This window comes from Uranotaenia lowii, chromosome 1, assembly GCF_029784155.1.
Source record: "Uranotaenia lowii strain MFRU-FL chromosome 1, ASM2978415v1, whole genome shotgun sequence".
NCBI lineage: Eukaryota > Metazoa > Arthropoda > Insecta > Diptera > Culicidae > Uranotaenia > Uranotaenia lowii.
The window spans coordinates 127,829,841-127,846,114 of NC_073691.1; the positions used below are offsets into that span (position 1 = coordinate 127,829,841).

The following is a 16,274-nucleotide window of genomic DNA, read 5'->3' on the forward strand; positions in this document are numbered from 1 at the left end:
TTATTTTGAATTATTTCATGCATAGCACGACAAAATCTCTCAGTCACGGCTGATCACCGTATATCGGTCGTTTCACGGATTTTTTGCGAATTGTCGTACACAAAGGTCGAGTTCATATGTACATAAACACTTCTTGTCGTAATAAAATCATGCAATGCTTTTAAATACGATAAAGAATATGCATGGGCCGCACATTGTAGGTGCAGATATACGAAAATGAGTATATATAACATTCTATACGATGTAATCTGTAAAAGAAAATACGACTTCTGGTTGTCTGGGGTATTTAATTCTACTTGCGATTTTTAAATGGATTTGTTATGAAAAATAAAACATCTGGGCTTGAAGCATTATAATATTTTATTTATATCTCCTATACACGTACACCGTGGGAGAAGAAAAAATGACAATAACTTACAGCAGGTGGGGTGATGCGATGCGAGAAACGTTTCCGGCGGATATCTGCTTTTGGATTTGGTGGTGCTGCTGTTGTCGCTGCCCTGTCAGGAAGGTTTGCTCAATCGGGCCGATTGCAAAACAGAGATGGCGGCACTCGAATTCTAGCGGTTAGAATTCGGTCCGTTTTCGGCTCGATTTCCATCTGCCTGCTCGATTGCTCGAAAACAGACGATATTTTTTCGCAGTGCTGCGACGCGAACAAAACGAAACACGAGCAGTTTTATTTGTTTGCTGTACGAAAACGAACCAACGAGAAAACCGTCATTTCAGTCTGGTTTCGTCGCAATGCGAATCATTTTACTGAAAATAAATGGCAATTAGAGTTTTCTTTATCGGTTTTGTAATTGAGTTTATAGTTCGTAAGCCAATATTCAAATTGGTAAGTCGAAGCGCCATTTGCGTTTTTCATTATTTTGAATTAAAATCGAGTATTTGAATATTTAAATATTGACATTGCTCCTTCTCACATTCCGCGTTAAGGTTGGATTGGTCATCATTCGTTGGAACGGCTCGACAAGCAACTAACGTTCCACCGATAACCGGTAGCAAATCCACTCCGTTATCAAACAACAGCAACAGGCATCCAAACAGCAAAACCAGCCGGAAGTTCCGATTAGCCTAGCATTGGGCCAACGAATATCCAAAAATGTCTTCAACTATCCCAAAAAAAAAGTCGGAAGAACTGGAAATGCAGATGGACCAAACAATACATCTAATCCGAATCGAATTCCGCCGCACCCTCATGCATTATCTCCCGGGTAATTTTGTCCGAATCGGATGAAGAAAAATTTGAGACATCGGAATCCGAGCAGTACAGATGTTGTCAGACTGGGATTATTTTTTGTTTAGGAAGATACAAATGATTTTTAAGTTTAATGTCTTCCTGCTTCTCGGAGGTCAGTTATCAAAAACTCAAGGGGTTTCCGGTTTTTCTAAAAGTGGAAGTAGTAGTATCGCAAATTGCTGACAGTGTTGAATAGAAGGAAGTTTTTGACGCTTTGTCCATCTGCTGAAAGGAAAAGTGCTTCTGAACTTGTGACCTCTAAGATGCAAGAAACACTCAAATTACATGAGGAGTTGGAGAAAGTAAATCACTGCGCTTGTGGCCAATTTGCACGATAGGCAAAATGTTATCATGCTAATCTTCATCCTGTGAAAGCATTCTAGAACCCGATCCTCGGAAGGTATGATTACACAAGCAATCATTTGTTTTTTAATTAAAAGTAAACATTCTTTCTAGGTTTGATGGAAATATTAGTCAATGACGCTTAGATTGTTCCCATATAAGCCAAAATGCGCTAACTGATAAAAAATTCAACTCCGAGAGCGACTGTTGTTTTCGGTAAAGTTTTGCAAACGGTTTTGCTTCGATTCCAATGATCAGCGAAAAAGTTAAACATCATCCGACATTTGAACATTCCGTAAAGACATCCAGTTAAGGAGGAGAACTAAAAAAAGTAGCTAACAGTTTAAAATAAGACCAGTAAAGCGACAAACCGGGATCAGCAGAGAAAGGAATGCTCCAATACGATGATGCCGCAGAGTGAGAAACAAATTAGCCAGAAGGTTGTCACCACATAGTGCTTGCCCTAGCTGTTCCTAGCCTAAAAGTGTGATGTCGCGGGCGGAGAAATCTGACTGGAGCATACCAACAATGTGACCAGGCAGTTGGGTTTTGGAGCAAGCAGGGTTCGTTCTGGTGTTGTCAGACCGGAAGCTTCCAGCATAGATGTGTCGAATGTTGCTCAAATTCGAAGTGTAACCGATAGCAACATTTGGAACACAGCGGAAGATTTGATCAATCAGGTAATCTTTGCAAGCTTTTTTTTTTAAAATAAAAATAATTGAACTTTATTTTTTCATTTACTAGGTCCGCCAAATTTTCCGACACAAATTGGGAGAAACAAATATATCGAGCTCTGTAAAGCAACAGCGGAGATCAGCTAAAAAGCCAACAGTCACCACAATTACAACAGGCTCCAGTGGTTTCGGTTTCAGATCTGGCGGGTTCACATTTGGCTCAACCCCAGCCAAACCAGTAGCTATGCCGTCCCGTCAGTTAAATCAAATCCATTTCCAAGCTTGGAATCGTTTTAATTTGGACATAAGCGATTCCCAGAAGTCCTACGGGGAAATGTTACCATCAGCAGCCTTAGCACCGGATCGTTAGCCATATTTGGTTCAGGAACGGCAACTGATGGAAAAATTTGCAGAATCAATCCAAATATTTAAGGATCCATCGCAGCGCCAGGTTAATTGTCTTATTAAAAGATTTTCAAATTTTAATTATTGTAAATATTCATCTACAGACATTCTTCAAGCTCGTTCCAGACCAGTTGTTGTAAAAAACTCCATGCATTGGATTTTGATCGGAGCTGACGAAAATTATTTACCACCTCATAAAAACAAGAAATTCCAAAACAATAATGGACTGGCTCGACCAATTGGGAAGCAATTGCCTTCGACGGAAGTGAATTCATGTTCCCATAAGCTTACTGAGACGAGCGATCGCAAACTACCAGCCAGTAGGTAACAAGGCACAGTTAGCAAGTTAGTCGGTTATCCACTCAGGCCATTCCCCCAAATATTATTGCGGTAAGTTGAATATTCTTTTTGTTGATATGCTAATAATATGACCCTAGCGGCCCCAAAACAGGGACAACTTCAAAGAAAAAAGTTAATAATGTTGTGTAATTTGGTTTTAAAAGGGCTCTGCTGGAGTTGGTAAAAACGATCCTTTGCATGGTTCGCATTCTGCTGGCTGAAAATTTTCGGGAAGTCGCAATCGTGCTGAATGCTTCTAGCGTACGTAGAATTGATGTGGTCCAGGACAAGATTGAAATGTTCGCTCAACAGAAGGTTACTCCCATAGGGTCGGCACAAGTTTGTCATTTTGAACGAAGCCGATAGCATGGCCGAGGATGCTCAGCAAGCGGGATGGCGATTTGATTGCGGATCATTTCTTGAGCTGCGGATTAATAAGAACTAAAAGTTGCTGCCAAGATGTGAGGTGTTTTAAATCCTTTTGATTTGTTTTGTTGACACTATAATCACTTGATTCTATTCTAGGTTCATTGGCGTTTTCAACATTATAGGTAACACCGTCAACACAGAATCCCAAAGCAGTCTTATACCGTATTTGTTTACGCCGAGTGTTGCTCTAGTGTTGCACTGGTGCACCACTAGGTGCTGTCAAACTGTTTGTTTATTCGGACGGTGTTGCACTGGTTTTGACCTGGTGTTACACTGACATCGGGCGATAGTGCCCCGAAAATTTTATATAATATGATAATGAAATATCTGCAAAGGATTGTGTAAGTAGAAATAACACAGAGAAATACTAAGTCTATCGAATCATCGATTGTGTCATTTTGATTGTTGCAACGAATCACATGAAACCTCTGGGGCTCATAACTGTAACCAAAGTGACGCAACGTCTTATATGAACTATGATTTATGATAAAGATGTTCCCCACAGAATTTTCGAGAACGAAAAAAATGGGTCACGCAAGACTCTTTCTACCAGCTACGATTAAGGTTCTGCAACCGCAGACTCATTGAATATTAGAAATTACGATGATGGTTTTGATCATGGGTCAGGTATCACAGTCTGGTAAGCTCTATATATGTCTTCATAAAACTGAGATGTTGAAAAAATTATCACTCAAAATACTTTTTATTTTTCTAGATTTTCTAGAACAGAGATTCAAGCTTAACGGTTTGCCTGAGCAGTATAGTTTCAAAGAATTTGACAGTGTACGCAGAAGCTGCTTGATATGAGTGAAGCACCAACAAAAAACCAAAAGTCAACCCAATTGAGAGCTGGAGAGAAGAATCTCAGCATCATGGCTTATTTAAAAATATTTTACGATCTGAAGCGGCCGAAAACATATAAAGTTTTAAAATCGTTGAATATCTGGATTCTCAGGTGGCCTCTTGTTCATAAGAAATTCAGGTATAAATAGTGTACTTTACATTTACAGTTGTAAGATTCTTTTATAACTTTTTTTAGAATTGAATTGGATCGAAAGGGAGGGAGCTTAATCAGTTTGTGAAGTCGGTTACCAATTGCTACATCAAATAATAAACCGCTGATGATCGATCTTATGACAACCTTTTCGGATCAGCACGGTTAGTCTGTTACATCTAAGTCAAATTAAAAGCATCCCAGAACATTTTGAGATTTGAACTTATATGGGTATAAGTGCTACTAAGACTCTGGTTATAGTTTCCAGTTGTCATAAGATACATAATTATTCGTATATAATTCAAGTTGTCAGTTCATGTTATGTACACCTGTATTACTCAAAAAATGAACTCAGAAATGTATCCTATGCTTCAATTTTAATTTTCTAATTACTGGGTGAATGATCATATGAAATAAAATTAAGTTTGAAAAATACTAAGAGTAGGTGCCAATTTTTCGAATTTTTCGTTGGAAATTTGTTTATTATTCATTGTCTTATTAGATACACATAATTTTTTTTTAAGTTAAGCTCCTAATTCCAAGCACCAATAAATTCAATTAAACCTGCTGGAGTAAAATAGGACTTGAACTATATAAGTAGTTGTTACATTATGTGATATTAAAAATTGAACTTCAAATCATTTTAAATCAAATATTCAAAACAGGCTTAACAGTTTTATTAAAATTTTACAATATTATTTCATATTTCCAGGCCTGAGTACCTTAACTTTCTTACTCCTAAGTTTTTCCCAGCCGAGCTACCGTTGCTGACAACGTCGATTTTAATATTCCAGAATTTCGTGCCATCACCACCGTTCGGCTTAAAATTGTTTAAAACACAACACCAGCTCCATAACGTATGATAAATTTGTAACACAACAATTACTATATACATTAATGTTTTTTTTATTTACAGAGCTCAACGGTGCAAAGAAAAGATGTATGAGGCCAAATTTTGCTCCCTACTTTTGTCGGTGGATGAATCCCTCGAGCAAACGTGCGATCTCCGGATGGGAGTTTGTTTTTTTGGCATCAGCAACGCGATTCCCATCCGCAGAATGATTCCAGTATTATGACTTCTTATAGCCATATTGCTTTTAACAAAAAGCGTCAAAGTTTGGAATTCTATTGGATGAGCGGCTCGAGGAAAATGCATTTCGAAAAATGCAATGATAATTGTTTGTTGTAGTAATTACTTTTTATTTGATTTGGATTATTTTGATAAAATTGTACAAAAAAAAAACATTGAAAAATAAAAATTTAGATTTTTAAAAACTGAATGATTGGCAACCCTGGAAACGGCTCGGAAATCCGTTCGTATTCGGTCCGAAATCGGTTCTTTTTTTTGAAATGGACTCTATAACAATCGGCCCAGAAACGGTTCGAAAAATTGTTCGGATTCGGTCCGAAATCGGTCCTTTTTTTCGGATGGATGCTATGGCAATCGACCCAGAATCGGTTCGAAAAATCGTTCAGTTTCGGTCCGATATCGGTCCTTTTTTTCGGATGGACACTATGGCAATCGGTCCAGAAACGGTTCGAAAACCCGTTTGGTTTCGGTCCGAAATCGGTTCTTTATTTCGGAGGGATGATGGCAATCGGCCCAGAAACAGTTCGAAAACCGTTCAGATTCGGTTGGAAATCGGTTCGCTTGTTTTGACATTTGATCTGCTCGAACTGGTTGAAAAAACTTATCGTCGTCCGAAAAAGTGTTTCATTTTCGCGCGATTTTGTACTAAACTCGGCCCGATTTCTTATACGATTTCGGGCCGATCGAGCAGATGAACGAACAAAAATCGGGCCGATTTCGGGCGATTTTTCCTGTCTGGGTGGTGGTGCTGCTGTTGCCGCTAGTGGTGGCGATGGTGATACGATCATCGACGGCTTAGTGCGCTTCCACCGTCGGTGAAAAAAACTGGCTCCTGGTACCCAGACAGGAAAAATCGCCCGAAATCGGCCCGATTTTTGTCCGTTCATCTGCTCGATCGGTCCGAAATCGTATAAGAAATCGGGCCGAGTTTAGTAGAAAATCGTGCGAAAATGAAACACTTTTTCGGACGACGATAAGTTTTTTCAACCAGTTCGAGCAGATCAAATGTCAAAACAAGCGAACCGTTTTCGGACCGAAACCTAATGGTTTTCGAACCGTTTCTGGGCCGATTGCCATAGCGTCCATCCGAAAAAAGGACCGATATCGGACCGAAACCGAACGAATTTTCGAACCGATTCTGGGTCGATTGCCATAGCCTCTATCCGAAAAAAAGAACCGATTTCGGACCGAATCCGAACGATTTTTCGAACCGATTCTGGGCCGATTGCCATAGCATCCATCTGTAAAAAAGGACCGATTTCGGACCGAAACAGAACGGTTTTTCGAACCGTTTCTGGGCCAATTAGCATTGTTGCCATTCATTTAGGTTTTTCGGTTTTGTTACAAAAAGCTAGATTTTTATTTCATTAGTTTATTTTTTAGTTTTTGTTCTTCTAATACATTCGTTTGCTGCCTCTTCGACTATAAAACATTGCGATGTTTGGCGCAAGCTTATTCAATCGAATGGTTGGCAGCAATTTTGTGCATCTGTTCGCCTCGCATGACAATTCGAAATTTGCTTGGATCAGTTTTGCTACACAAAATTTCAACTCGCCGAGGCCTCTTAAACTGTTTGTCGTCCTGAACAACTTTGAACGGCCACAGAACACCTGATTCTAATCTTCATCGCCCATTTTGACTGACCGAAGATCATATTCGCTGGAAACGATGCATAATCGTCGTCACCATCTTCCGCTTCTTAATCGGTAATGGCACAAGAAGAGGTATAAGCAGCGGCTGATACGATGTGTTGGGCGAACATTCCTGGTGGGATGGAAGGAATGGTGGTGGCCTTCGGAACTGCAATAGAAAATTTCATATTAATCGATGATGGCTGAACGGCTGGTAGGGAAATGTATTCTATACCGGAAATTGTTGATGCAACCACTGAGGGAATGACTGCGTCGGAACCGTTTCCAGCACCAGATGACGGCTCTTCATTGGTCGTGGCGCTACTGGGTTTCCTTTTTTTTTAAATTAATTTGCTCTATTCATTGTTGGGAGTGGTAAAAAATATATATTCCATACAATCTACCTAGAGTTCTTTTAGAATGGGGCCTTCGAAGAGCAGTTTGTGAATATTTCGATAGAATCTGAAAGATTAAAAATAAAGATAAAAATGTTAACAAAAACGTTTCAAAAAAGTCTTCACGTAAAAAGGAGCACCAGAATTTCTCTTTATTCGATTCTTCGTCGGCCAAATCGATAGCACTCCGACTTTACCTAATTTTCTCAAATTAATGGATTTTTCTATTTGTTTTTCATATTTTGTATGAGATGTCTATTAAATATTAACAAACATTATAATGACAAATTGTAGGAACACATTATTGGCGTCAATATTGAACAATATTAATATTGACAGGCATCAATGTCCTGATTTCTATTCTAGCAATAGTAAGATCTGATGGTTCGTCAATTTCTCTTTCTCTTCCATTACTTATCATAACTACCTTCAGAGTACACAGCCAAGGAATTTAGGTCGAACTTTTTTCTTGTGTGCTTCATAGTGTAGGTTAGGCAGGCCGCGGTATCTGTTTGTCTGATGCTGTTGAAACACTCGACGATTTTAATGATTTGGTTGGTACGTTTATATTGGCAGTTTCATCTCATGTGAATACTTGTCCCGCTTTTCAATCTGGAACCCATCGAATTGATGCAGCCGAACGTTGCCCGTAAAATTTTTTTCTGTTGACTGAAACTGAAATGAAAGAAAAACGAATATGACATCGATTAATAGATAGCATGTCGTTTAACTTACATAACATTAAAAAAAACTTGTTCAATAAAATTCCTTTCGATGATCTCACTGACCAATACTGATCTTAAATAGAATCACTCAAATTACCAGTCATCGTTCCGGAGCTGAACGTTGGTGCACCAATTGTTGTTATAGCACATGCAGTGGTAGCAGTCGAACTTGTTTTCCTAGTAGGTTGAGATCCCGATTTTTTCACAACTTCATCATTATCCGAGAAAATACGGAGGAATATTGATTGAAGTAGTTGATATACTTGGTCTAGCTGCGGTTTCGTACCCTCCGAAATTTTCGGAAATGGTAGACTCAATTTACGAAATTGGTTGACAAGATACTAGTTTTTCAACACCTCCGTAATCAAAGTTTTGGGCTAGCTTTGATGCTTCTGTTGCTGTTGCTACTGGGCTTTTTTGTTGATGACCTTGTTCTGTACCACCGGAGGTTTATTTCGATGGTAAATCACGGTAAATCATCTTCAAATTTATTTTATTGAATTTTTCTTAATGTATTTTCCTCGCATTTACATCTTTGACGTTGCATGTTAAAAGTTACGGCTATAAAAATGGCTACCAGAATCATTCTGCAGATTAGTATCATTGCTTATGGCAACTAAAAAAACTCCCGGGTGATCGAATCGAAATGTGGGTTTAGTTTTTTGTGCCAAAACCCTTTTTGAGGGATTCATCTTCCGACAAAAGTATAGTGCATGCATCTTTTTCTGTAAATGAAAAAAAAATTACTAAATTTGAATAGCAATTGTTGATGCATAAATTGAACATACCACTGGACCGACCAAGCGGTGGAGGCTACGATGTAGGCACGTGAAGGACATCCATACCAGAGCTATTAATTGTACGGTGGGTGATCGGTATAGGGAAGCTATGACTGGGCCCAAATATAGTTTCACCCACTTTCTCGACGAATGCATTCACTGACCGTGTCTGTGGCATCGCTATCGCGACAAGGTAACAACTCGTCAGTGAAAGTGGAAAATCGTTATTTATTTACTTCAACATCATCTGGAGCTGTCATCAAATTACTAGAATTCCTTTAGCTACTCTACAAAGCTGGAATGAATAGAATAGAATGAATAGATGATCTATGATCAAAACGAATTATTTAAAAATTACCTACGTAATCGAACTCATAGTCATCAGCAACAGCTGCTTGGTTGGGACAAACTTCGGAGTCAAAGAGTTCGGTAAACCTGGAAAATTAAATAAGATGTAAAATAATTACAAAATCGATAACTTGATTTAAAAATTTGATTTGAAAAAAATTGAAGTTAATTTTTTTGTTAGATTTTTTTCATTTTAAGTTCATTTTTTCCCTTTAGTAGGTTTTGGTTAAGCTCATTGGTACTTGTTATTTTGAATGTTTGTGCTTAATTTAAAAAAGTAGAACAGGTACTTAATAAAAAAAAAAATAATTCTCAAATACCTACGAAAAATTTCTCAATTCTTAAGAATGACTCAATGTTTTTTTTAAACTAGATTCATAATCATGATACCTATTTATAGGTTTATCATAACCCATCTAAGCATAATTGGTCGAGATTCGACCAGGCTGGACTAAGCACCATAAGAAAATTGATACAACAGTCGCTGCTAGATCAAAACAGCGAGTTTGATTGACCTGAAAAAACTTCTAGGATTATGAACTACTAATTGCACTTATTTGAATTTATAGTGTTTGTCTGTACAAGAAAATAGTTGTACGTAAAGCTCAAGCTAACTTTTTCAATACTTGCTTACTTTTTACTATTGCAATACTTGCTTACTATTTACTATTGCAATACTTGCTTACTATTTACTATTGCAATACTTGCTTACTATTTACTATTGCAATACTTGCTTACTATTTACTATTGCGTAAAGCTCAATGCTATTAGCGTTCATTTCGGTCTGGTCGAACTCCGAAAAATTAGGAGTACATGTATTTAAAAAGTTTCAATATAAAGCATAAGAATAACTGAAATAGCTAATCGTTAATTTAAAGTTATATTTTTAAGTTTTAATTTTTAAATTTTTACTCTTGATTATACGCCTGAGTTAAAAAGATTATTGATAATTATCATTTCTCTGATTCTGACTATGGTTCTCAGAGCTAATTTAATGAATAAGTAATCTGAATCTGTGTTTTTCATGTTGCATCCTGATCCTCTTAGTTGAATTTAAATTGACAAAAAAAATTTTGGTATTGATCTTTTGATTATAAAAAAAATCTATCGAAAATAATAAATAAAAAAATTGGAAAACTTACCATTATAAGTAACCTTTCGCTCTTTTACGTCCATCATCGAATCGACATCGTCCGATTTAGCTGTTTGTAGAAATCCCAAAAGCGATGAGTTAAAAAAAGTCATGTTGAACGGACGATTGTTTTTATGTGCAATTATCCTGCAGATTGATACTGGCATCGATGGCAATCTCCTGAGCCAAAAACGTCTTCACATGCATTGCGAGGAATCCACGGTATACAATGAATACACACAGGACCACAGCATTCGTCCGTCTTAGCGCCCCTTTTATTATGTTGCATCTAGTGGATCCAATTACAACTGCTGCACTTCACTAAAAAAATAGCTTTAGGACAAATACTGAAATAATGTAATAAATAGCAAAAAATATTATTACAAGAGCTTTGATTACCTGTTATCGTCCTCATACCCAGCAACTCGTTCTCAGCTCTAGTATTCCTCTAAATCTGTAGCTTTCATTCTATGATCACATCGAACGGGAGTAAGACTGTTTGTACCTATTGTCTGAACTTAGGATTTAGCACAGCCTATTGTTGCAGATTGTGGGGGCGCGGTCTCGCATAGTCGACCCGAAATTGGATCCGGCCACCGAAGGTTTCGACGACGCAGCAGGTGAAAAACCGATGCTGATACTGCTGTTGCAGTTGCTGCTGACACCAACAGTTTTTGCTGCTTTTAAGCTAATAGTTGAGTGACGGTGTTGAACTTCCCATTATGTCGGCTGGAAGTGGAGGATTCACGAAGACTTTGTTCTAATCCACCGGGATTACCGTCAAGTTCACCGCTTTTCCAGTTTGGCGAGACTGCTGAAGAAGGCATTAGCTATTGCTTAGTGCAACCACTAATGAAAACAGCTTCACTGGAAATAGTTAGGGGGTGTTTTTTTTTAATTGTTCCTTAATGGTTAATAGTAAATAAGAACTTACCAAACGGAAACGGGGCCAGTTTTATGTTTGATTTTCTCTTCTTCTGTTGTGCGCGTTTTTTTTGCATTAAAATGATGGACCGGCAAAGTCGACCATATACCCCATACGACTTCATACGTTAACATCATGGAACTGCAAGCGCAAGAGATCTGAGAAGGCAAAATCATTAATTATTTTTATGGTAAAATTTTACGATCGGAAAATATAACTTCATTTGATCTATTTGAAAAAAAAAAAACCGCTGAACATAGAAATTCAAATAATTTTACTTTTGCATGCTGGCCTGGGTGTTGCTGGGGAACTCTGAGACCGGTTCGAAATTCAGCTTTTAACTATTCCCCAACGATTCCACCATGTTACTAAGCCAATATGTGTCACTTTTTTGAGTTTTTGACAAAATAAGATTTTTCATTTTCACCTGAGGTGTACCGCGACCTTAACCGATGAAAATGATCGGTTCAGAGGATATTCAAATGCAATCAATCAAACATTTTCAAAATTCGAATCTAGATTGGATCAACAAGAATTAAAATTTTAATCTTGAAAAAGAAAATTTTTTTTACATCGGTACTTACCTTGCTTTCCACTTTTAAGTATCACGCCAAAAAATAATTAAAAGTCATCCAAGTGAAGCGACCACCTCTGAGTGGGTCCGGATGAAATTCCACCAAAGCTTTTACCCACGGGACATTTCCTTGGAAGCTTTGTTTGCATGAGCCGATGTTTACTGTGGGGACGATAATGGGTTAGAAAATTATATATGTAAATAAAACTTGATTGTTTAGAATTCAATCAATCTTAACATACCTTGCTTATTATTAAATTATCGCCGGACAATGGTTTTTTTTACTACAGCGCTCAAAATGTTTCTGAACAAAAACAGCGGAAACATTCACAACACAACAATCACGCACCAAAACGAAACACGCGCCCAGATTGCTGCAATTGAAAACTGCTCGTGTTTCGTTTTGTTCATAGCAGCACTGCAAAAAATATCGTCGGTTTTCGAGCAATCGAGCAGGCGGATGGAAATCGAGCCGATAATAGATCGAATTCTAACCGCTAGAATTCGAGTGCTGGCATCTCTGTTTTGTAATCGGCCCGATTGAGCAAACCTTCCTGACAGGGTAGCTGCTTCTGTGGTGTTGATCTCTTGCTCCAGCCTTCGGAATGTTGTGATTATGTTTTCGCAATCATGATTGAGGAACTGGACGAGTGATTTTTTTTTCCGCCTGCTGTTCATGATGTGAATGCATGGTCGTTTCTGCCCAGTTTTCACCTCGTTCGGCGCTGGAACAGTTCCGGCGTTTGTCCGGCCGGATGGTAGAGTTTTTTTTCGCATCTAATGCGAGCTGTACGGGGGGTAGAAAAAATTAAAATTATAGCTATATAAAACAGTTTTTCCACTTACCTTCATCGCTAGCGATGTTTTCGGCCTCGGTGCGTAAAGTTTTCAGTACTTTTTTGGCCATTTTACGGGTTTTCTTACCAAACCAAACCTTACAAATCAGTCGATGTCGAGTCGATGCGAATTGTTAGTAAATTTATCAGATATGCAAAATATAAATTCTATATAAATATAAACATTTGAAAATTAATGGATTTTCTAATACATTTGATTAAGATTATAAAGCTCATGGTATTCATTAGATTTTCCTATACTTTTTAGTATGTTTTTCTTCGATAAAATACATTTGCAGAATCTATTGAATTTTCCAATAACTTGTACAGGATAAATCATTACTTTGTATATGAGCGATTAACTTTAAAAATTATTGGAATGACCTAGTAGATTTTATTTCCAGATTTGGTTCAGTGCAGTTGCACATCAACAAGAAGTCATGCGAATGTTTTCGTTATTGGCAGTGTTGAAGGATTTCAGAAGCTTTTTCAGTGCTGCCGAATCGGTCAGAAATTCAGTCTTCCGCACTTTTACCACTGACCATACTGACTGGACACTCGATTTCGTTTTCTGGATAATTTTTCCAGAAAAAAAAACAAAAAAAAAATCATTTTTCCAACAGTACGCAATGTCGATTCCAGAGTGCGCATCGATCGATTTGAAGAAATGCTATCCCAGTTAGGAAATGCCACCCAACTTTAAAATTAAAACACGCAATTTCTACGATAAAATCGGGCTAAACAGGACCATTTTTCCTACAGGGCATTTTTTGTCAAATTGTTCAGGTTCGCCACCTGCCGTCGGTATTGCGAACCTGCAAAAGCTGACAACAAAAAATTAGACAGGAAATGGTTGAATTTTTGTTCTAAGAGTCAAGTCAGTGTGGTCAGTGCTTTTACTGTACACTGAACCCAAATTCACTCTTAAAATACACATGATTTTTCACTTGAAAACAAGGATCCAGTGATTTTCTTCCATTCAAGTGTGACATATACATTTCACTTGGCGGTCACTTAAATTTCAAGTGAATTCATCAACATTCACTTCAGTCGTCACTTGAATTTGAAGTGAGAAAAAATATTCACTTCCCCATCACTTGAATTTCAAGTGAATGTCGGGTTGTAATTGTGTTTATGGTGTTTATTTTCAGTGTTAAAAATGGCAAATTCTAAAGAGCAGCGTTTAAAGCTTATGCTGGATTTGGATTTTCCTAATTCTTTACTAGGCGACTTTGGCGGTAGTTTGTGTTAAACGTGATGTAAGAAAAAGTTATTTAAATGTGTTATCATGTTTCAGCTTGTGGGTTGAACTGGACAGATTTTCTGGTTTGCAGCAGGGAAGATTTCGAAGTCGCACTATCTGCAGTAACCGATCTGCCTTGGGATTACGATGGAATTTTATGGCGAAAGCGTAATGTACACTCATCCAAAAAAGAAACGTTAAATTCACCTTGATTTTCACGTAGGCGCTCATTACGTGAATTTTGGCTTGACTTACGTGAATCACCTAGAAGCTAATACAAATTCATTTGATGCGTACGTGAAATTCACATAGCCGTTCGCTGTCAAAACAAAGACACCTTCGATTTACGTGAAAATCCAGTGATTCACCAAGTACAAAGGGATTTGGTGCATTCTATGTGATGTTCACATAGCTCTGAATAACTTATTCACGTAAAATCTATGTGAAAGAATACAGTATTCAATATGGCGCGGATCCAACAGTTTGTGCTATTAGAAAGAGAAATTCTAGGTGATGGAGAAGCTGATTAGACGTGAGTAGTAAAAATTTGATTGTATACCTATTCGTTATTTTTAATATTCTGCAATTTTATTTTACAGAATTTGGAATTGGGAGAACGGACGGACAGAATTACTATGGACGCAACCAAGTAAAAATTTCGCGCAGATTTTATTTTTCTATGTTCAATAATAAGTGACGTGCTAGTAATGGATAAAATAATTAGTGAAGTGTAAATTCTATAGTGAAAATGAAAAGTTTTTCGTGTATTGGAATTAATAAAATGAACTGCAAAATCAGCACGTTTTTATTTATAAAATCCGAAAAAGTTATTACGTTCATATTTCCATGAAATCTACGTGATTCGCATGTGGCAGAACGAATTCTTTTTCACATGCGATCTACGTTTCTTTCACACACAACTCATATGATAATTACGTGAATTCTGCTTGCTGCGCGAGTTCTGTTTGCTACCTGAAATTCACGTAGATTTCACGTGATTTTCATGGTGGCAAAAATCTATGTACATTTTCACGTAGCGTTCATGTGAAAAGTTTTTTCGGTGTAAGTATTTGAAATCGAAATGGTGTTCTATAAATGTTCTTTTATTTAAAAACGCGAGAGATAATTAACTACACACAGAAAAATTTATTGTAATATCAATCAAATTTGGCCCGAAAATAATAAAAATTTTGGTTGGGAAAAAGCAGAAATATATTTTTGTCTAAATCGATAAAAAACGCTACTTGGAATTGAACTTATCGTTTATGTTAAGGTAATATAGGCCCTTTTTGAAAATAAACCATATTCATTTTCATAATAATAAAAAAAATTTGGGTAAAATTGAAAAATTGAGATTGGAAAGAAAATTCATTTTCGTTGTTCAAAATTACATTTTTTTTGTGGTTTTAAAAATTAAAGTGATTAGTAACAATTCAATGTATTTCATATAAATTAACTAGAACATATTTTCAGGTTCTGCTGTATTGATATAGAAATGTTTTTTTTCAATTTTTCTTTATTTATTCACTCCATTTATTATTTAACGGGGTAAAGCCACCAAACCAACCATTGTCTCCTCAAGCTCCAATAATGAAAGCGGCGATGCTGCTTGTGGTAAAGGCCAACTCTGGAAGGACCTATTGATGGCCGTCCATGCGGGATTGAAGGAATGTCGGCCCTATGGAGTTGGAGTTTGAGTTTTGATGAATCTCTTCCGCCCATCGATCTGTGGAAAATGAATGATTTTTCGTTAATATTTAACTAAACTTGATTACGATTTTGAATTATTAAATTAGCTTACCTTTCATGGAACAAATATGCGGATGAGAATATCCGTTCAGGATCGGATCTAGATTCCTGCGGCTCTGAAAGGCAGGCTGTATTCCGGCATGCGCCCTCCAGGAGCACGTACCCGTTCGTGCCTGCATGCCTGCCCAATGTTCCAGGTTCCGAGGTTTCCTGCAAATAAAAATAGCTAAAAAGATTGAATAAATAAAACTTAAGTTTCGAAATCTACCGGTGTCTGGTCCAGCAGAAACGGTGAATGAGCTCCAGCTAAAACTGTTTGGTTCGATCGGATGCTGGAAAATTTTGTATATTTTTTTTCTTTTTTTCACTTATCGTTTTTAAGTTGCACGTCGAACGAAATAAACCGAATTTTGGTTGCAAA

At 37.3% G+C, this 16,274-nt stretch overlaps 3 long non-coding RNA genes across 13 annotated transcripts; 1 reads left to right on the top strand and 2 right to left on the bottom strand.

Moving 5' to 3' along the window:
- The first annotated feature begins 709 nt into the window (after positions 1–709).
- LOC129739964 (uncharacterized) lies at positions 710–5,709 on the top strand. Its single transcript, XR_008736039.1, has 12 exons — positions 710–838; positions 940–1,643; positions 1,700–2,265; positions 2,330–2,710; positions 2,769–3,054; positions 3,168–3,464; positions 3,529–3,773; positions 3,938–4,072; positions 4,148–4,414; positions 4,472–4,590; positions 5,139–5,283; positions 5,343–5,709. It is a non-coding gene; the product is annotated as an uncharacterized LOC129739964 (long non-coding RNA).
- A 664-nt stretch (positions 5,710–6,373) lies between these two features.
- On the bottom strand, positions 6,374–13,163 carry LOC129739960 (uncharacterized). 11 transcript variants are annotated; one of them, XR_008736032.1, is made up of 11 exons: positions 12,268–13,157; positions 12,036–12,187; positions 11,461–11,609; positions 10,926–11,393; positions 10,537–10,859; positions 9,405–9,481; positions 9,056–9,341; positions 7,970–8,992; positions 7,552–7,609; positions 7,383–7,480; positions 6,376–7,316 (listed from the first exon to the last, which is right to left on the bottom strand). It is a non-coding gene; the product is annotated as an uncharacterized LOC129739960 (long non-coding RNA). The 11 variants fall into 11 exon arrangements; XR_008736029.1 differs by adding an exon at positions 11,730–11,966 and having other exon boundaries at positions 6,374–7,316; positions 7,383–8,992; positions 12,268–13,163; XR_008736025.1 differs by having other exon boundaries at positions 6,375–7,316; positions 7,383–8,992; positions 12,268–12,812; positions 12,872–13,163.
- A 2,475-nt stretch (positions 13,164–15,638) lies between these two features.
- Positions 15,639–16,234, bottom strand: LOC129739961 (uncharacterized). The gene is made up of 3 exons (XR_008736035.1): positions 16,122–16,234; positions 15,906–16,063; positions 15,639–15,830 (listed from the first exon to the last, which is right to left on the bottom strand). It is a non-coding gene; the product is annotated as an uncharacterized LOC129739961 (long non-coding RNA).
- Positions 16,235–16,274: the final 40 nt, after the last annotated feature.